General features: G+C 37.2%; 1 long non-coding RNA gene and 1 pseudogene across 1 annotated transcript; both read right to left on the bottom strand.

The window, feature by feature from the left end:
- Positions 1 to 23,155, bottom strand: part of LOC137235733 (protein serrate-like) — a 267,267-nt pseudogene that overhangs the window by 204,593 nt on the left and 39,519 nt on the right.
- LOC137235734 (uncharacterized) lies at positions 16,908 to 17,564 on the bottom strand. Its single transcript, XR_010948030.1, has 3 exons — positions 17,503 to 17,564; positions 17,257 to 17,434; positions 16,908 to 17,201 (listed from the first exon to the last, which is right to left on the bottom strand). It is a non-coding gene; the product is annotated as an uncharacterized lncRNA (long non-coding RNA).

Here is a 23,155-nt window from a genome sequence, read left to right on the forward strand (position 1 = left end):
GAGGATGTTTCCTGATCACTTTGAGACGAGACAAATTCGCGCTTATTTTAGAGCATTTCGGGATAAGTTATAAACCTTTTGGAGCCCATTTTGGGGACTATTTCAGAATTCGTAACTTTTTTATTATAGATATTGTTTTCCGGCAAACTCGGAATCTCTCAGCACTATCCGGAACACTATGCGGGGATGTATCAGAATCACTTCGGTACTATTATGCCATTCTATATGGATAACTTCGAGATAAGTCTTAAAACATTTCGGACCTATTTTGAGATTATTTTCGAGATCTTTTAAGCACTGCTTACAGAATCATTTCGGGACTATATTCGGATCATACAAGGTTTTTTTTGGGATCAATGCGGTATCCTTTCAAGACCATCTGGACCACAATCATAGTGTTAGGAATCATTTGGGACCAATTTCGGAATTTTATCGCGTTCATTTGGGATCATTTTGGGATTAGTTTAAGATCATTAAGGGCTTATATCGCAACTATTTTGATTCGGGATAGTTTCAGAAGCTGAATATTTATCGGGATAGTTTCAGAATTGCTTTAGGAACTATTGTGAGACTACCTCTGTACGATTTAGGTTTTGTTTTCAGTATAGATTTGAGACTGCCTAGAGCACAATCCTTGGTGTTCAGAATCGTTTCGGGATTATTTTGGTAAATTCGGGATGATTTCAGGATTGTTTTTCGGATCATTTTCGGCCTATGTCTCAATCATTTAGGCATTGTATTCCAAAAAAACTTTGGACGACTTCGTTTTTGAATTATTTTCACGTTAAATTTCTAGACTTTTACGGGATTAAGAATCATCTCGGTTTTACTACGGGATCATTCCTTCTTCCACCCCTTTCGGCACTTTTTGGTTAAATAGCTACAATGTCGGCAATGCAAAGGAAAATGAACCTCGGGTAACCCTGGAATGTGTTTGTATGACATGGGTATCAAATGGAAGGTATTAAAGAGTATTTTGAAAGGAAGTGAGCCATAGTTCTATGGGTGGACGCCATTTCGGGATATCGCCATAAAGGTGGACCAGGGGTGACTCTAGAATTTGTTTGTACGATATGGGTATCAAATTAAAGGTATTAATGAGGGTTTCAAAAGGGAGTGTTCCTTAGTTGTATATGTGAAGGCGTTTTCAAGATATCGACCAAAATGTGGACCAGGGTGACCCAGAACATCATCTGTCGGGTACTAACTCATTTATTTATGTATGTAATACCATGAACAGTATTCCTGCCATGATTCAAAGGGCTTTTGATTTCGCCCTGCAGAACTTTTTCATTTTCATCTACTTAATATGGTAGGTGTCACATCCATTTTACAAAGTTTTCTCTAAAGTTATAGTTGGCGTCACTATACCGATCCAATTACCATGTTTCATCCCATTTTTCGTATTTGGTATAGAATTATGGCATTTTTTCATTTTTCGTGATTTTCGATATCGAAAAAGTGGGCGTGGTCGTAGTCGGATTTCGGCCATTTTTTATACCAAGATAAAGTGAGTTCAGATAAATACGTGAACTAAGTTTAGTAAAGATATATCGATTTTTGCTCAAGTTATCGTGTTAACAGCCGAGCGGAAGGACAGACGGTCCGCTGTGCATAAAAACTGGGCGTAGCTTCAACCGATTTCGCCTATTTTCACAGAACACAGTTATCGTCATAGAATCTATGCCCCTACCAAATTTCACAAGGATTGGTAAATTTTTGTTCAATTTATGGCATTAAAAGTATTCTAGACAAATTAAACGAAAAAGGGCGGAGCCACGCCCATTTTGAAACTTTCTTTTATTTTTGTATTTTGCTGCACCATATCATTACTGGAGTTGAATGTTGGTATAATTTACTTATATCCTGTAAAGATATTCAATTTTATGTTAAAATTTTACTTTAAAAAAACTTTTTTCTTACAAGTGGGCGTGTTCTGCATCCGACCCCGCTAATTTTTATTTAGCACATATATAGTGATAAGTGCCAAATTTCATCATGAACTGCCAAATTACAACTTGCAAAACTTTTAAATTACCTTCTTTTAAAAGTAGGCGGTGCCACTCTCATTGTCAAAAATTTTACTTGTTTTCTATTCTGCGTAATACGGTCAACCAACCTACCAATTTTCATCGCTTTATCCGCCTTTGGTAATGAATTATCGCACTTTTTCGGTTTTTCGAAATTTTCGATATCGAAAAAGTGGGCGTGGTTATAGTCCGATATCGTTCATTTTAAATAGCGATCTCAGATGACTGCTCAGGAACCTACATACCAAATTTCATCAAGATACATCAAAATTTACTCAAGTTATCGTGTCAACGGACAGGCGGACATGCCTCAATCAAATTTTTTTTTCAATACTGATGATTTTGATATATGGAAGTCTATATCTATCTCGATTCCTTTTTACCTGTACAACCAACCGTTATCCAATCAAGATTAATATACTCTGTGTGCAAAGCACGCTGAGCATAAAAAGTAAATTTTGCGATTAAATTGGTGTATATGTTTATGTATATATATGTGTACATATGTATACATATGTATGCACATATTCATATGAACTTATCAAATCACCTCGAAATATAAACTGGAAAAATTTTCTTAATATATAATTTGTAGACTTTCGTTCCTTTAAGTAAGCTACCAAAGCACGATTCAATTGAATATTTACATGGGAATTGAGGCAAAATTACAACAACAATGATATATGCTTGTGCACATTAGGCCGATTCAGAAAGTATTTTCTGGTTTCAAAGATATGCAATGATAAAATTAGCCTATTCTTTTTCACGCTAGCTATTATTGTCCCATATTCTAAACTGAATTCTGCTTATTTTTTGTCTTCTTCTTCAATTTAAATTTGTCAGAAGCCTCTTTTCAGCTCTAAACAAAATACAAAGCACGATATACCTCCGAGGATATTTCGGCCGGAATTTTGTTTTAATTAGCGTCTTACTACTTTTTTGATTGCTTCCCAATTCACTACAAGTACACTACTATTGATAAAACTGATTGTCGTGCCTTGATTATACGTTGCTTTAAATAATCTGGCAGAGCGAGAGTTGATACTCTCCGATACTTATTTGCGAGAGTATTCTGCAAAAAATTCGAGTAGTATTGGATGAATCCGATATGAATCGCAAAAGATTTTTCGACTATAGCAAGTGTTTGATTCTTTTTATAGGTTGTAATTATCCTTTTTGTTTGAGTATGTCCTATGGTGACACCTATTGTAGCTGTTAATATGCCTTACCGGGTAGCGTCGGACAGATTTTCTTTGTAACCCAAGGGTAGTGTCGCACAAGTCCTCTTTTTACCCCTACGGCTAGTGACGGACATAACCTCTTCCTCGCCTACGAGTAATGTGGGAAAAGTCTTCTTTCTACCCGTACGGGAATTTTGATCGATTTTAGGCGTTTTTTTGTTAATTCCAATTCAAAATTTTTAATTTTTTTCGTATTGGTATTGTAGAACTATAAAACAAATGTATAAATATATTAGCAGACCTGGCAGACGTTGTTATGCCCAAAATTTGGCCTATCTGCATTTTTTAATAAGCTTTTTCCGTCTAACTCTGCCCTCCCCACCCCTCTTCACGTTTTTCTGATGCTTTTATTCACTACTCCTTCCGTCTTTTTCGCTTCATCTATCTCCATATTCGTCTCATTCTATTTCTTTCTCATTATCTTTCCACTTCTCACTTTTCTCTTCTCTCACCTTCTTCTCATTCTTCTTCGTCCTTTATTGCCTGTCCCAGAGGGTGGTATGTATTTTGTTCCAGTCCCAGTCCCAGTCCCACTCCGAGTCTCAGTCCCGGTCCTAGTTCTAATCCCAGTCCCAGTCCGTCTCTGGTTAACTTCCCGGAAAAAAGGATCGTAAATACTAATATAGGCAAATTTATATACCAAATTTTCAAATTTTAAATTTTTTCTAAAAAAAAATCATAACTCAAGAATGGCTAAACCGATTTGGGATTTCAAAATCAACTAACCATCATCTCTCCTTCCTGTATCTTTCCTAAAAATTTCATGGCAAATCTTTCTATCCGTTCTCGAGTTATGGAGTGACAATCAAAATGTACACTTCTTTTTATATATATAGATTCTACGATAACGGAACATAGGGTACTAGTATTTTAGGCTCAAAATGAAGCTCCGAATTTTTCATAAATAATTCGTTTCAATCCAAATAACTTTCTATACTCAGGTATTAATTATACCGTTCATGAAAATATAATGGTATATTAAGTTTGTCATGAATCTCTTAAGGAGAAGAAATCGACAATCCAATAAGTATACCGAATTGTTCAGGTTGACAATCTGGTTTGATTACGTCATGTCCCTCAATTTTCAAGATATGTTGATTAAATTTCTTGAGCGGGTATATACTGAGGTGTCGGATTAGACATTTTTCGGAACCAGGTAGATCGGACCACTATAGCATATATCCCTCATACAACCGTTTTTTTCAAAAAATATTTTTTTTGTTATATCTTTCTCAATTTATGAGATATATGCTTCAAATTTTACCAGATGCTTTCATATAAGGCACGTTTTGTTGCCTGAAAAATTTTAAGAGATCGGTAGTATATGCCCCATACAACCGATTGTTCAGATCAAAACCTTATCGTAATTTCTGTCTCCTATTAGGCTGATATTGGCTCTGATAAGTGCGTTCTCCGTTTTGTACAGATGAAGATGAAGGTCTGCTTTTGATGCAGATCTGAGTGTTGCTTTCACATATCATCATAGAGATTAAAAAATATCTTCTTACGAGCATTTGTTTAAGGGGCGGCTCTGTATCAAACAGTTGATTCCTATCAGTGCTATTAATATAGTGCTCATCGTATCATATGTGTAGGAAGGAATTTCATATAAAAATGATTCGTTTGGGTGTGGACCTTTACATATTACATTTAAATAACCTTTCAATATAAATATAACAAAACTTAAAGTTTGTGATAACTTAGGTTCTTCTATGAATTGTGGTATGCATCATTAAAGTTTTTCTACTGCCGAGCGGCAACCCCCTCAGTACTCATTCTCTCAAGTAAATATCACTACAAAATTGAAAAATTGGAGAAAAGGTAAACTTTCTTTAATTTGTTTTAAATGGTTGTGAAATTGAAAAAATTTTGTTTTCAAATGGGTTAAAATTATTTTCAAATTTACATTATAGTACTCTTCGTAAACTGAGAACTGTTACATTCAATCACACTTTGTTGAATACACTTTTTTTACCAATATTTTAAATATTTTTTAAGTGTTTTAAAGTATATATATTTTAAGTTTTTCAGTGCTTCCAAATAAGTATATTCACAACTTAGTTTTGTCACAAGAACATCAGCTGATCGTTTGACAGTTGTTAGAATTCGCCAGCGAAAAATCTGCGGGCGCCTTCTGATTGATTGGGAACATAATTTTCTTTTTTTTGGTACTCTCAATAGTCCGAGAGTCGAGTACGACTGAGAGGGAATAGCTTGCTGGGTAGTTTGTTTGCTGCTAATTTTTATTTCTATCGTGGTTGAAAAAAGACCACACCAGTTTTTTGGAACGGTGTAATGCACATTCTTAAACTCATATAAAGAAAATATGTGTTGAATTATAAGAAAATATTAGTTAAAACAGCAGCACCGTAAGCGTCATGCGGCGATTTAATTAAACGAAAAATATGTTAGGAAAAAACATGAACAGCCAGTTGTAATAAATGGTATTAGGTATGCTCTTTTCTGCCAGAGGACCACCGTAGCACTCAGGAACATTGAAATAAGATACAAATAAAAGCATAAAGCTTTAATATCTTTGCTGAGAATGGATACAGATTAATAATGTCACAGAAAATTCAGAGCGCAAAATTCAAAGCGGAAAAAAAGTAAATATAACAATTTAAATAAGCAAAACGCCTTGATGCGATTATTGCTGTAGCAAATACAAAAATTTGAAAATATGAATGTACTTCTAAAAATGCGAATATGAAAAATCAGAAATTTACTATTTCATTCTAATTTAATTGAATTATCTTTGGTAACTAATGAGAAATTTTTTTATTTTTAAATATTTTATGCATATTTAAACGAAAACTGCCTGCAACAATCAACAAAAAGAAAAAAAATCTTTTAATTCCAATGAGAAAAATTTGCTCACACACAAAAAAAAATTGAAAACAAGGTATCCAGCAGCTTAAACAACTTATAACTCCTTATGGCAGCAGACAAGCGCACAGCGCAAAAAACTGAAATTAAATGAACAAAAATTTAAATAAGAAATTATTTATGGCGTAAGTACAAATTTACAAAATAGCAAGCACATTTAATCTTGCCACACAGAGGCATCATAGAAAGCAATCAACAACGCCGAATAGCCAGCTAAAGATGCGCGCAAACGCCGTAAATGCCTGCCAGGCGAACAAAAGAACTCACACAATACAAGCAAATCAAATGAAATGATCTCCTGCAGATAAGGTAATCAAAGTTTTCTTTTCATTTTATATCACTTTTATGTTTACACAACAAGTAATTACGGTTGCGTTTAAAATCTTAGTAGTGCTTATGGCTCATTTCAAAATACATTCGACGAAGAAATTGGTTTCAAAGCATGCAATCACTTGTTAGGATTAATCTGTCACGGCTGCGTAACGTAATGTCCCCTAAGCTTAAAACCTCAGGGAAATATTCAGTGTCCATTTTGGACAAAACCCACTGAGAAAAAGGGAATCCTTATTAATTTAATCCTTATACCCACAATTGTCGTTTCTGTGAGCTGAAGGATGAAACTCCGGTTCGATTTCTCTGCGAATACGTCGCTATGGCAAGGCAGAGACTGTCCAATCTAGGTCGTGTGACCCTTAATCCCAATGTGGTATGTAGTAAAAAGCTTGAAGAGGCACTTAGATACACCAAAAGTCTCCACATACAAAATTAGGCTGAAAGGTAATGCACAATAGATCTACGCAAAGTTCACTGTGCTTCCAGGCCTAATAATAATAATCATATACATTATTTCTAATTGCTGTTTTTATGTACGGGTCCCTTTTTCGCTCTTATTTGGAATCCAAATTCTTCTGTTTGTACTATGGCATTATTGTGATTATTTGCACTGCATTACTGGCAGTTGCTATCATACGCTAGATGGCAGCGCAACCTGTAAGTTTTAATTGATTAATAGAACAGCTGATTTTTGTTGACATTTGATAAGAAACTTTTATATTGGTTACGCAAGATGCGCACGGGTCCGGCTCGTAATAATAAAAATGCATGTACAAAGGAGGCTTCGATTTGCCAAAGAACATTTGAATTAGAAGCTTGTCATGTATGGTGGAAAGGGATCTCGCCAATATGTAAGACGGCCACCTAATACTGAATGTCAGGGGCTGAAACTGTTATTCCTTTTATAATATAATTCCTTGCAAAACTATTAATTTTGGACATTAAATATATTTGGATCAATATAAAAATTATTTTCGGATTTTTATTTTTTGAGTCCGATAGAACTAGTTACACTCGGACTTTTAAAAATAAAAGTCCGGAAATAATAGCTAAATCAAGCCGTTTATTTTTTAAGGCAGAAATAAAAGCCCCGCTTGATAACAAAGAAACGGCTTATCCGAAACAAAATTTTTTGATTAATTCGGATAAGCCGTTTCTTTGTTATCAAGCGGGTCTTTTATTTCGGCCTTAAAAAATAAAAGTCTTGATTTAACTTTTATTTCCAGACTTTTATTTTTAAAAGTCCGAGTGTAACTAATTCTATCGAACTCAAAAAACAAAAATACAGATTTTAATTTTATATGTGGACTTTTATGGAAAAAGTTGTATGATTCGACATGATATTGCTATAGGGATACCTGGAAACTCAAACATTTTCACCTAGGACAATTTGTTGACTAGGACTTTTTCGACTCCGAAAAAAAAAAAAATATTATTTTCCGTCCATGCTGAACACCAGTCGAAGTATACAATAAAAGCCGTAAACATGGAGGTTCTAGTATTTTGGTCTGGGCATTCTTTTCTTGGCTAGGCGTGACACCCATTTATTGGTTTACGAAAATTAGGACTGGCGCTTCATATGCTGATATACTCAAGAATAACATGTTGGCATATACCAGAGATGAAATGCCAATTGTTTGGACGTTCCAGCAAGACACCAACCCAAAATATACGAGCAAAGTAGCAAATAGAAGGCTTGAGGAAAGCCAGATCAACGTCGTGAAATGACTACCATGGTTACCAGACGTAAACCTCATTGAAAATGTGTGGGTTCATATTAAGGAGGTAGCAAAACAATATCGACTACGCAACTACAGAAAGCTGTAAAAAGTGCATGGGATTTGTTTTCCGTGGAAAGATGCCAAAACTCCTTGACACAATGTCACGTTTCTGTGCTGCGATTCTAAAGAAAAAGAGATGATGCAATTTGTTTAACGCATTGACGCAAATGCGTATTTCAATATTAATTCATTTATTAAATTTAAACTCTTAAAGCTAACAAATGGAATTCAAATGCAATCCGCAAAACCGCAAATATATAAAATGGAAAGATAACTAAGTCCACAACGGAACGAACATTTGTAGGAAATGAATTTGAATGGTGAATTTGAAGGATATGATTCGGGATTTTGATTCGTCTTGCGGCCGCGCAAGGGCTAGGTGTGGTTCGAGAACCAATCTCACGCAAGGGAGGGGATGAACGCGCAAGGGTTAGGTTAGTTTAGGGGAATACCGCAGCGCAAGTGCTATCTCGGTTGCTTTTATATAGAAAGATATAACTTACGATTTTTGGGATGATACTTCCTTGCAACAACGTATGCAAAACTTAATTTTGATTTTAATCGCGGAATGAAATATTCCTGTCTAGCAGTTCTCACCATGAGTTGGTGTTCAGCATGCATTAATAAATTATGTAGATATTGGAGAAATAAGTAGCAGAAACGTGAGGATTCAGGGATGATGACTGGATATTTTTCTTTATACGGGATATCAGAGTTGATTAGTCGGCCATATACCCGGAGAAAGCCATTTGCGTCGAGAAGGGGATTCAGAGGGAGAAGTGAACTCCTTTTTGAGATAGTTTGTCCATTGGAAAGTTGGGCATATTCCACGGGATAGTATCTGGTCTGCGCAAGTTTTATGAGACGTGTTTTTACCCAGTTAATTTCAGCCTAAGTGATAACTAAAGACTCGTAATTGATCGACTGAGTGGACTGTGTGGGCTCGATTCGATGGAGGAAACGAAAAATGTAGGTTATCACTCGTAGTGCCCTCGGCCAAGATGAGAATCGGCCTAGGATGTCGGGTTCATTCTCCGAAATATGGAACGCCTCAACCTTTCGTTCATCGTGAGGAACAACGTTCTGACGCGATGAAAGGGGCCATTGCTCGGGTGGTTTTAGAAGCCAGTCTGGTTCGGTCCACCAGACTGATTGGTAAATTAAATCCTGTGGTCTACATCCTCGGGTGCCGAGGTCTGCTGGGTTATGGTTAGTGGATACGTGGCGCCATTTAATGTTACCTACGTTGTTGATAATCTGTGACGTACGATTCGCTACATATATTTTCCAATTGCATGCTGGCTTTTCGAGCCACGTAAGGATGATTGATGAATCCGACCATAAGAAGATTTCAATATCTCTTAAAGGTAGTTGATTGATTAGATTTTTTATGCATTTGGATAATAGGACTGCACCGCACAGTTCTAAGCGCGGCAGGCTCACTGTTTGCAAAGGTGCTAATTTTGTTTTAGAAAAGAGAAGATGACATGAGACTTTTTCAACCGATTGACAACGTATATATACAGTTGCGCAATGTGCTTTCTCGGAAGCATCGCAAAAGCCGTGAATTTGGATGTTTTGGTTTGGAGAAAACTCAGTCCATCTGGGTATTCGAAGTTTTCCGATAACCGGTAGGTCGGATACGAATTGAATGCACTTTTGGAGGGAGGGTGGTTGAACACATTGGTCCCATTCAGTACCTTCTAACCATTTCTGCTGTAGCAATATCTTTCCCTGAATCAGAATAGGCGCGAGCCACCCTGCGGGATCGAAAAGTTTCGAAACCGAAGATAAGATTTGCCTTTTAGTTGCCTGAGAAGGTACTTGAGTGGGTTCTATAGTATGCGAAAAGGAATCGTTTAATGCATTCCATCTAATGCCGAGGGTTTTCGTTGAACTTGAACAATCAAATTTCAAGAAGTCGGAGTCAAGCAAGTCTTCTGTTGCAATATGGACAAGAAGCTCTGGATGGTTGGCTGTGATTTTCTTGAGGGGGAATCCTGCGGAGTTTAAACAATGAATGGTTTGGAATTGGGCCTGCATGCAGGAGCGAAGGTCATGTCCTCCAGACAAGATGTCGTCAACGTAAGTTTCTTTGGTGAGAGTTCGCTCAGCTATAGGGTAGGGTTCCCTCAAGTCCTTGGCCAACTGGTGTAATGTTCGGATAACCAGGTATGGCGCACAGTTCACTCCAAATGTTACGGTTTTTAAGGCGAAATCGGTAGGTTTTGTGTCATGGGGTCGACGAAAAATAACTCTCTGATACTGCTGGTCGTCCTCACGTAGGAGGATCTGACATTACATTTTTTGAATGTCGCCATTGAATACATATCTATAAAGACGCCAGTTGAGAATGATGAACATAAGATCGGTTTGCAAACAGGGCCTATATGGAGGATATCGTTCAATGACGTGCCTGAAGACGTCGGCTTGGAGGCGTTAAAAACCACTCTGACTTTGGTGGATGCACTGTCCGGTTTCACTACCGAATGGTGAGGAAGATAATACGAAAAATACTTTTCGTTTTGATGGATTTCTTCAGGAGAAGTCGGTTTCATATGTTCCAGGGCTAGATATTCTTCTAGCACATGATTATATTCCGATTCAAGGAGCGGAGTTTTTTTGAGCATGTGTTCCATACGAATCGCTTGTTTCATCGCCTGCGACCGAGACGAACCGAGAGAAATCTGGGATGGGAACCCTGCTTTGAAGGGGAGTCGTACGACGTAACGTCCATTGGCTTGTCGTTATGTGGTTTCTTGATAGAACGACTCACTCACGCACGGTCGCCCTCTGGTGGGAGATGTGATTCAGCGACTTCCTCTAATTCCCAGAAACGTTTCAGCTGTAAGCTCAGATCCTCGTTTGAAACTGTTGTGGCATGGGTGTGAAATGTAGAGCATTGGGTGGAGGTCAGTGGTCCGCTCAGATACCAGCCGAAAACGGTATTTTGCGCAAGCAAACTCCCAAAAACTCCGTGTCTCATTCCCTGTAGGAGGATCTGGGGTATAAGGTCACTGCCAATGACGAGATCAATGGGACCGGGTGTATAAAAGTATGGATCCGCAAGATCTAAATCCTGAATTTCCCAAAGATTTGGTTTCAATAGTTTAAAGGAGGGAAGAAAACTAGTCAGCTGTTTTAAGACGATGGCGTTGGTATGGATACGGGTGTGATTGAATTTCGGTACCAACGTGAGTTGACAGACACGGTTGGCGTTTTCTACTACTTTTCCCCCATCCCCGTGACTGAGAAATTTTCTTTATAGGTAGGTAGTTGTAAACGGTGTTGTATTTTTTCGGACACAAAGGTTTTTTGTGAGCCTTGATCGATGAGTGCTCGTAACGTGAAGATAGAACCCTGGTGTTCGATGCTCACTAGGGCGGTGGGAACGAGTGTTTTCTCGTTGTTGGTGGAGAAATTAGACTGAACTTCGAAGTCAGGTTTGGTGGGAGAAGGAGACTCTTCGCAATTGCCCTCGGTGAGGTTGAAGATGGGATGTCTGGGCTCTTGGGAAGATTCGGTGTGTAATAGATTGGTTGCCTTTTTTTGCGGATGTGCTAGGCGTAGACTTTGATTCGGGCTGGTTGGTTGTGGGAGAGTGTAACATGGTGTGATGGTTTTTCTTACAGTGCAGACATCGGAAGGCACTGGGACAGTTGATAGATGAATGGTTGTAAGCGAAGCAATTCGTGCATAACAAGATATCCTTTACAAATTTGGTACGCTCTGGTACGCTGAGTTTTCGGAATTCGGGGCAAGATTTCAAGGGATGACTGTCGTTGCATAATCTACAAGTAAACGCAAGTTTTTCTTGAGAGTGATAGGATTGGATTTTAGGCGAGGATTTCGATGGGAACGAAGTGTGTGATTTAGTGCCTTTATATTCATGTAGGCGTTCAACCACTTCGTAACGTTTGGTCAGAAATTGGTTCATCTGGGACCAGTTAGGAAGCTCCTTCCTAGATTCGAGGGACTGCTCCCACAGAGACAGTGTTTCTTCTGGTAGCTTTGAGGAACATAAATAGATTAAAATGGGGTCCCACTCGGAAATGGAAATTCCTTGCGTCTTTAGGATCACAAGAGAATCATTGATGGTGTTCTGTATCTTTTGAATTCTTTCGCTACTCTCCGAGGTAGCTTGAGGAATGTTGAAAAGCAATTTCAATCGTTTATCTATTAAGATTCGTTTGTTTTCGAATCGGGCTTTTAGCGCTTCCCATGCTAATGAAAAATTATCATCGGACAAAGGGTACTGCTTTACGATTACGCCTGCCTTTCCTCGAGTCTTATTTCGCAAGTGATAGAGTTTCTGAACGGGAGTCAGTTTGGGATGGTTGAGGTAAACGGCCGTGAACATATCACGAAAGGATGGCCACTCCTCATAACTACCGTAAAAGGTTTCTGTATCACACGGTGCCAGCTTGAGACATGAAGACGAGTTTGGATCGAAAGGCAGAGACTGACGGGAGGTATTGCCTGGCCCTGTTGGATTCCCGTGGGAGGTATTGCCAGACTCTGAAGAATTCCCATGGATGATTTTTAATTGGTCCAATATATGTGATTTGCAGATGTAGAAAAAGTCAGCACAAAGCTGAAATTTGTTGTGGGCTTCCTCTTTAAACTCTCCAGAAACTGCGCTGTCCTCAGCTATGCAGACGTTTTCATAGGCGTTTTTTAACGAAGCCCAGCGACCGTTGAGGTCCTCTAACTTGACCTCCAATAAAGAGTCCGTTTGGTCATCAGGATCTTCCTTTTGAAAATTGGTGCAAAATTTCACCACATTGTTGGAGTCGAAGATAAATTTGGACATGATTTCTGTTGAAGAAGGCATGATTGGAGACGGTATCAAGGGCTGATTTGATAAAAAATGACCAGGAAGACAAGCTGGGTGGAGATTATTTTAGTTCACAATTGGTATTGTGCGCGAAGATTTCGGTTTCGAAACTTCAACACTACATACGCAAGCCGAGAAACACTTATTTGGAGAGTGGACTTTCCGTCTGTCGCTCAGAGGGATAACGATTTTTCGAAAATGAACGGGCACTTAATCGGTTTGCACTGCTCACGGAGAGATTCACCAAAAGAAACTAATCAATGTTAATTATGGAATTCCCCACTGAAATCGAAAGTATTTCACAAAGGGGAACTTAGCACGGTTTACTAGGGAATTTCCCCCGAATTCACTGAAATATACGTATGATGTTGAAGGTTTTGTGACACAAAATATTTGTGTGATGTGTAAATAAACGTGGTATGTGTAGAGTTGATGGATAATGGTGGAGATATGAAGATAAGAGTGGTAGCAAACACGTTATATGCAAAATAACGTGGGATCTTCAATATTTGAAAAACCCAAGATAAGCGGTTTTCTCAAAAGATGATATGGTTGGACGCTAGCAACGTAATCACGCATTTATTTACGTGCTGGATTGCACAGTTTTTAAAATTGTTGGTGCTTGGAATATGTAAAGCACATTCATACAAACCGGCGTTTATATGTATGTGCACATCCGCGACTAGTGGTGTTGTATATATGTATATACGCAAGTCCGTTTTTTGGGAAAAAACTCAACTATGAACTTGGTAAAGTTTAGAAAGATTCTGTATATATACATACATGAATATATATATATATATATATTATATTGAATTTAACTAATCTTCTTCGGCGCAAGTTAATCAAAAAGGGACGTGGTTTTTTGGTGGGTAACTACCGGTAGTGGCTAGTGAAAATAGCGAAAATTATTTTGCACCTTACAAATAATAAAATATTCATATGTACATTCGTATATGTTGGTGAAAAGCCAAAAGGGGAGATAGGCTGCCGTCGCTGCTAGCGCAAGCGCTGTTGAGAATATCACCCCTATTGCGAGTGTCGATCAGCAGTAGAATAGAAATTTGTCGACCGAGTCGATTGTCTTTTATTTTCGTATTGTGTAACTCGATCGAAAAAAATTTGTACCATTGTGAATAACTCGCTGCAAGAAGACGAGAAAGAAGAAAACTCGCTGAATTGCAATCAGCTGTTTACCATTTGTTTACATTTTTGCCGTGTTTGATAAAACCAAAATAACAAAACATTTTTAAAATAAATTTAAATTAGATATTTTATAATAAATATTATAAATGGATTGTGTTGAGCTGTGGTTAAGTGATAGTGAGGAAGATGAAGATGCACATACAAGGCTAATAGAGCTGGCAAGGGAAAGACGCAAGCTGAGGGATTCGTTGAATCCTTTGGAAATGGAAGATCACATGTAACTATCTGGATTTAATTTGTCTTAAAGTTAAAAATTTATTAAAGCTCCCATTTATACAGATTTTTGAAAAACTTTCGTTTAACGAAAGCTGCATTTGCGGATTTACTGGCATTGCTAGATGCCAAACTACAACCTGGTGTTAGAAAGACATCTTTCCCAACAATTTTAAAGCTTGCAGCAACTTTACGGTTCTGTGCTCACGGATTATACCAGCTGAGTGTAGGCAATGACTTTAATATAGGATTCGGCCAATCTACAGTATCCCTAGTTTTATCTGAAGTATTCCCAGCTTTGGAGGAATACGTTTGCAGAAATTGGGTGACAATTCAATATACTGAGGATGAAAAGCGTCAAGCAGAGCTTTATCTTTTTGAAAAAAAGTGGAATACCAGGCGTGATAGGTTGCATAGACGGGACGCATGTCAAAATTGTTGCTCCAAAAAAGGACATTCAGCATTTGTACTATAATCGCAAAGGATATTATAGTTTGAATGCAATGATAGTAAGTATTTTACAAAGAAAATAACGTGGAGTTGATCATTTTTGTTATTTCATAAGTTTGCGATAATGCCATGAGAATCCGCTATGTCAATGCCAAGTATCCGGGGGCAACGCACGATGCAAACGTTTTCAACATGTCCACATTGAAACCACGATTGGAAGATGACTACCGTAGGGGTGAAAGAAATATAATATTAGGTATGTAAAGTACTCCATACACCTATTTGTGAACGTGAAAATGGTCCGTGGTGATTTCTGAAGTCTACCCAAAGGCATAGTATTCCATATGAATTCTTAGCAAATGAATACGACAGCATGACGCTCTTAATACCCGCCCAAAAATATTTGGAGGGGTGTCAAAAATGTGTTTTGGACCCAGTATTGCGAATCCGAAATATAAAATAAAAAATGTTGCTTTTGTCAAGAGGTATTTGCAAAAGAAGTTGAACATTTTTATGCGCTTGTTGTACACACAAACAAATTTTGTGTTAAACTCAGCCAGGGTAATTTGCTGTCATATAGATTTAACAAATCCCTTTGCATGTTAAAGCACTGCAGCCAATAGATTCCATTTTCAACAAAATCTGTGATTCAACTAGAAATTTGGGGCGGTAATACGAACATTCGATTTTTACATGCAATAGCATTGCATACGTACAAATTTAAGTGTGAGCTTGAAAATAAGAAAATTCATTGTTTTGAATATAGCAATTAGAAAGATAGTTGTGTTGTAAAAAGCGGTGTAACAAAAAATATATTAGACAAAAAAATATATTCACGTTAGCAAGGAGGTGTATGGAGTCCTTAATGCTTAACTTATTTTCATAATTTTATGGTTGTAAAATATGTAAACATTTAGGCGATGCAGGTTACGCCCTACAACCTTATATGCTTACGCCATACCGAAACCCAGAAGATGGAACAGCAGAATGTATGTTTAACAGAAAACATTCCCAAGGAAGGAATATTGTGGAACGTACTATTGGAGTCCTTAAAAATCAATTTAGGTGTTTGTTAGGGGCTCGTGCGCTCCACTATGAGCCAAAGAAAGCTACACAAATAATAAACGTATGCGCAGCTCTTCACAAAATTTGTTTATCTTATAATGTTCAATAACAGAAGAAGAAATATCTGACTATCAAAACCCGAATGACGATTTCCAAGATAGCACAACATATGAAGGTGGTTCAGTGGCAAACGAAGAAGCTAGGGCAGTTAGAAATAATATTTTACAACATATGCAGTTCTAGTTTTACGATGATAACAAACAATTTTTATTTAAATTCATATTCAGTCCATTTTAAATTCAGAGTACACTTATTTTAAATTAACTAAGGCTAACTAAAAAAAATTCATGTTTTTTATTAACATAAATCAAAATATCACTTCATGTAAAAAAAAATATCACAAATTCAGGTGTGAATAAAAAATGTATCTTAAAACTACTATCTACATAAAAAATCAAATTATTTCAAAGTTACTATTTACATTTAAAATATCACATTGCCTTAAAACTACCATTCACATTAGTGCTTTGGTAATTCTCTCCTTCTCCAACTCCAAAATCTATTCTTTCAACCTTAATTTATCTCTCCTATGCTTTTTCTTATTAATAATTCCTTCTTTTAGCAGTTTAAACTTTTCTTTTTCAATTTCTAGTTTCTCTTGCTTTAAAGTTACAGCCTCAAAATTTAGCGCAACTAACCTCCTCATGTATCCTTTTATATTTACAACACTTTTCTTAATACCTAATGTATTTCTTTTCAGGGCCTTAAAATGTTTACTTTGAATGTCAATCTGCTTCTCCAACAGTGCAAACCTTTTTTCCTTTTCGCTTATATTTTTCGACCTTCTTGCTGGAGTTGCCTATAGTGCAGCTCTTTCCTGGATCTCACATGATACGCTTCTTTCAGGTACTTCATTTTCCTGCTCATCTTCAACAATTTCAGTCGACCTACCACCAACTCTTGATTGGACCACCACATTGCCCATTCCAATTTCTTCGCCAGGGGGATCAATATAGGCGTCAATATTTAAAAAACTAATAATAGCTTCCTCTATCGCCGAAAACGTATGGACGTTATTTGGGCCTCCACCAGTTGCTTGGTACTCCATTCGGTTCTGCGAACATTTTTTCTTCGTTTTACTTTTCAAGTCCGTCCACACCTACAAAGGAATGTTCAGTATTTTCTTTATGGACGCTATATACAAATTTGTTTACCTTTAACCACTTTTCCCAAGAACGCATCGGTGGTCCCAAGCTATTGAGCTCAGCCGCTATCAATTCCCATCTTGATTTTCCCTGGGCTTTCCCACACACGCCTTTGCCTAAATCAGGATGTTCTTGCATTAGCTGCACCAGTCTTGCGATTTGCCGTTTATTGCTTACAACTTTTGACCTGCAATTAAAATAACCACTCTTTATTATTTAGGTTCACATTTTTTACTTTTATTCAAATTTTTTTACTTTTTTTCTTCCATTTTTAAATTTTTTCACTTTTTTCTATCACTTAAACGCTTCAACGACTGCAAAATGGCTGTAGAAAGACCATCGATCAAAAGAGTATTCACAGTCGATAAATGAGCGAGCGATCGACATTCGCAATATGGGTGATAATCGATAATCGCTTAATAGTCGAATATCTATTCTCAGTCGACACTCGCAATAGGGGTGTATATCACGCTATTCGCAAAATAGCGGACTGGAATTTCGTATGTATATTTATGTATATATAACCGTATATGAAAATACCGGTTAAATATAAGGCTTGGTGGCAAATGTATATATAAATATTTTTTTTTGCTGGGAAATACTGAGAACTGGTACTTACGTTCTTATCCTCACTGTTCTCATGTTTTCCTTTCCCGTATGATGTAGCTTCAAAAGCGAAGATTTGGTTTTTCGTATGATGGAGCTTGAAAATTGTAGATTTGGCTTGTATCCAAAAACAAAGTATTTGGCGCGCCTGATTTCGCTTTTCTAAGCAGGGGTATGTGCACCACTTGTGGTACTCTTAAAACCCGTAAAACTCGTGTGAAAACACTTGAAAATAAACGTGAACACTTTTTGATTATTTTTTTTTTGTCAGCCCCCGCGAATGGCAAATTTCGAATGAAAATTGGCGATGGGGCGATGGCGATATACAAACAGTGTTGTACCTTTTGCGTTGCCACTGTTTCAAATTTGGCTCGCAAGGACCAAATGTTTAACGCATTGACGCAAATGCGTATTTCAATATTAATTCATTTATTAAATTTAAACTCTTAAAGCTAACAAATGGAATTTAAATGCTTATACTTCACACCGCAAATATATAAAATGGAAAGATAACTAAGTCCACAACGGAACGAACATTTGTAGGAAATGAATTTGAATGGTGAATTTGAAGGGTATGATTCGGGATTTTGATTCGCCTTGCGGCCGCGCAAGGGCTAGGTGTGGTTCGAGAACCAATCTCACGCAAGGGTGGGGATGACCGCGCAAGGGTTAGGTTAGTTTAGGGGAATACCACAGCGCAAGTGCTATCTCGGTTGCTTTTATATAGAAAGATATAACTTCCGATTTTTGGGATGATACTTCCTTTGCTTTCCTCATGGATTTGGAGGTGGCGTAGATGATGATGGTTGTACTCGCTCCGGAGTTGGTGATCCGATGCAAATTTTTCCCAAAAAGTAGATGATGTTGGTGGCTGGTAGATATTCGGTGTTCCACGAAACAAGAGAACGAGTTAATGCATTGCACTGGTATTTATAACATGGGTTAGTGATGGAAACAATTCCAACACTGTTGACTGGAAGCACTGGATGGCAACTCCAGTGTACTCTACCGCCAGGGTTGTATGAACGCAAGTCATAACTAGTGAAGTGAACGCAAGTCACTTGGAGACGTGATAGCAAGTCACGGATGGGTGGTTGGGTGAACGCAAGTCACGGAACCGTTGCCTATTTAAGTGAACGCAAGTCACTTAAACACAATTAATTCCTAATTTTAATATTAACCAGCAACAAATGTAAGTAAAAAATAAAACCACTATTATTTAAAAGTTATGTCAAAAATTTACCTACAATTTGTTACACTACTAAGTTGTTGACCGCGCAAAGTTCGTTGCAGTTTTTGTTTATCTTTTAATAAAATAATATAAAGGTTAAAATTATTAAAGGATTTGATTTTTTATAGCTCAAGAAGGAAAAGTTATGAAAGTGTACTTTTTCAATCCATTATTTTTTACGTATGTCCACTACTAAGATTTTGAACGCAGCTGTACTTAGTTAACTAGTTGTGTGTAGATATGAGCGGTTACCTTTGCTGTTGCCCACAGGCTATGAAGATTTCCTAAGAGAGCGCACTTCATTTGAATAATGAGACACAGGGGTCGTAAGTATTATGAGAAGCAATATTGAGCAAAATTGAAAGGTAAAATATTTTCATTGTATTTATAAATGTACTTAATTTATGTAGATAGCGTTGATTAAAGAATTCTTGTTTGTTAGAGCGAAGAAGAAAGGTGTAGAATAAAGCGGAAGAGATGTGTACTTAATAAGGTCAGGAGCTGAACACACTGCAAAATGGTAGATAAAAGCTTAAGGCTGCGTTGAGACTAGCGTGATCTTATCCTTAATCCCACTTTAAACACAAATTGAAATACTAACTTTCGCAGCGCCAAATCTATATAATCAGCTTGAATTTCGCTTTCAGGTTCAGATGGTTAGCGAAGTATTAACGAATTGTTATCCGTTTATTATTGACGAGGTATTGATTTATTGTCGTATGTTTGTGTAAAAGTTATCGATATGTTCACAAAAATATTTAGAAAACATATCCATTTGTTATGAGAGTACTGCCAATTTTTTATCGGCGGGATATCGGTTTTGTTTTTCAAAAGTTATCGCGTGATTTCAGTTTCGGCTTGTTGGTAAAATGTTAATTGTTTGTTATTGATTAGTTATCGCTTTGTAATAGCTGTTTTATGAGCAAGATAAAGGCGAATTTTAGTTTGTCATCGTTGAACTATCGATTTTTTATCGACGCGTTATCTGTCAGTTATCGATTTTTTATCGTAAAATTATTGATTATTTATTTAAAACTTAACGATTATTTATATTAAATTTATCGGTATGTTATCAAACAATTATCGATTTGCTATCGGAGTGTTAAAAAAAAATAGATGCTTGGTGCGACTTACCCCCGGGGAGACTTAGGCTGAGTTTTTCTTCGAATTCTCGTCGTGCTCCTTTTAATTTTCTCTCCAAATTGGTGAGACGGCCCTACATGCTTTATGCAGACTTCGGACGGCAGATGAATTCGCGTGGTTATCGAAAAGTGGATAAGCCATATGTAGATTTATTATCGAAAAGTTAGCGATTTCTTAACAGAGTGTTGCCAGTATGTTATCGGCGTTTAATTGATTTGCCATCGACCTCTCATCGGATAACGATAAAACTTCAATATATAGCCCATGACACGTTTAAAACCCATCAATAAGCAGATGACAAGCAACCAATAAGTAGCCGATAACTTGGCGATAACAAGAAGATAAAAAATCTGATAAGTCGACAGTAATAATACGCTATAGGCTGTTACCGATAAGAAGCGGATGAGGCTTTTTTTCAAAAATTCTTTTTTTTTTGTTAAGTTACCTCTGTTGTGGTTCAACTTCAACCCCTGGGAGTGCTCAAGTTAATATAAAAACATAAGTGCACTCCAAGGTTCCCACATCGGACTTAAGGAGTACTTGGTACTCATGCTTCTGTTCTTCTTATGTATTTCGTGGATACGGTGTCAAATGTACGGCTCTATCACTATTTTATTTAAATTCGGATATAACTCGGTTCTGACTGGTGAAGAAATTAGTTTCGGTTTTGGTTATGATTTCAATCTTATTTTGGTTCTCGGAATGGAAGGGGTTGACGTTTCCAATTCGTTTCTTGTTTCAGATATCACTTCAGTCTGGCTACAGTACCAGAATTAGTTTCGGTTTCGATTCAGTTTTCTGTTCTGTTTTGATTCAGCCTTAGTTCTTTATTAGGTTTCCGTTCAAACTATGACTATGTTTTGCCTCCAGTTTCGATTCCATTTTCGACTATGCATTCTGTTTCGTTCTAGGTTTTCTTTTGGTTCCGGTTAGAGTTTCAGATGTCGTTCTGTTTTCGGTTCCAGTTTCGGTATGGGTTTCTTGTTTCTTGTCTTGTTTCCCTTACTTTTCTCTTTTGTAAAAATAACACTGTGTCATCCCCATTGTTTGAGAGGGATTTATTTATAGGAAGTAGTACTCCTTTTACATAAAAAAAATAACATCAATAAGTCTTCACTACTGAGTAAGATTTTATACAAAGAAGGTTACAATGACTTTGTAAGAAAAGAGATCAGTTTATGGCCGAATTCAGAGCGGACTCCCCAATCGTCCAATTAAATGCTCTCTTCCTCGGATGTTATCGAGGACCTGAATATATCTGCAGGTGCTCTCTTCCCTCTGAGGAACTTCGATATTCGATAATAGACTAGGTTCGAAGTGTTCATGTTAAAGGTACTTGACTTGGGGAACTTTGTGAATTAAGTTAACGATATACTCCCTGTTAATGGGGCAGGCTCTTTCTGGCACCACAAGCAATCAACGAGTCGAGTAAATTGAAGTACCTTTTAGACCAAAGGGTTAAGGCTTCTAGAAATTCGTCACTAATTTTCAGTTCATACAAGACACAAGTTGTTGTTGCTTTTGAAAACATTACGCATCACATATGTATAACTACCAGTTTTCGCTTACAATCAAAGCTTTCACAGTTAAAACGGATGTGTTGTACTCATATGAGAACATATTTAAATATGCATACTCATCGCATTATTAAATTTTTCTGAGAAATAATATCGCACTGCCTCATTAAACTACGATTATTACAATATAAAAATTCCGTTTTATAAGCATATTTGCAAATTGATGATCAATAAACATTTCAACGAGAGCTCACCGTTGGACAATTAAGTGTCAGCGCTGGATATGACGGTAAGGCAACTGTGCGCATGCGCGCATGGAAGTTATCGTTGAAGATGAACAGTGTACAATGACTTCGCTTTGTACGCACTCAGCACAAAAATTTTGGAAAGTACTCGCACTGTGCATCATTCATATTAATCGAGATATGGATGCATCTACAAAAGGATGAAATTTGCAAATGCAACTGATTGCAACCGTACAACAAATGCCAGATGCCGGTTGCAAGTTGTTAGGATTACCGTTTACATTTCAATTGACTAAAACTATATGCACTGCAGTGCAGAAGCCTGATAATAAATTGCATATTTTATGTTTTGTATTAAAAATAGAATCGCAATTACTTGGCAGTGCAACGAGCGGTTGATGCACATGTGAGCTGGGACAGGAGATATTAAATGTTGCGTGTGAAAGATGTTATCGTGCGTTAAATTGACGCAGCCATGTTTATTTGTTTAAAATAATTTTCGCACATATGAATTGGGCAGAAAATCAGTGGTTACTACTTTGCGAAACTATTAACTGCCGCATTGCTCCCATCGCTAACGAATGTAACTTGTAAATACGCAGCGCTCATGTGGCGTTGTCTGCTGAGATGGCGCTAATTATTTTTTTGGTTCTTACTTGGATTTGTGATGTTCGAACAAGTTATGCGTTATGAAGAGTATTAAACTTTGTTAATCATCCGTGCGAATATCTATTGTTTTTGTGTTTGTTAATGATTTAAGACTTATTTAATTTAAACTTTTATGAGCCAACTTCTCGTTATTCTAGAAATGCGTGCTGCGCTTAAATAAGTTGACGATAGTAAAGAAAGGAATTAAAGGAGTATTACTAAATATGGCGCTTAATGCTTTATTGGAACTTATCGTTCTGCTCTTTGAGGTGCATACTTAAGTGCATATAAGAGGGCCAAGCTTTATGAAAATATAAATTGCGGTGTTCCTCATGGCACTCTTTGTATTTGAGCTCCATGTGATTCATTCTAAAAATAGTATACTGGCGTCAAACGGGAAAACAACCCATTGTAAGCTTTTCACATGGTTTTGTTCTTCTATAGGTTTGGAAGCTTTGGGATCATTCTTCCCCATAACATATCGTAAGTATGTTGACCGCGGACTAATACGCAAAACA

Source organism: Eurosta solidaginis, unplaced genomic scaffold (assembly GCF_040869045.1).
Source record: "Eurosta solidaginis isolate ZX-2024a unplaced genomic scaffold, ASM4086904v1 ctg00000128.1, whole genome shotgun sequence".
NCBI classification, from domain to species: Eukaryota; Metazoa; Arthropoda; class Insecta; order Diptera; family Tephritidae; genus Eurosta; species Eurosta solidaginis.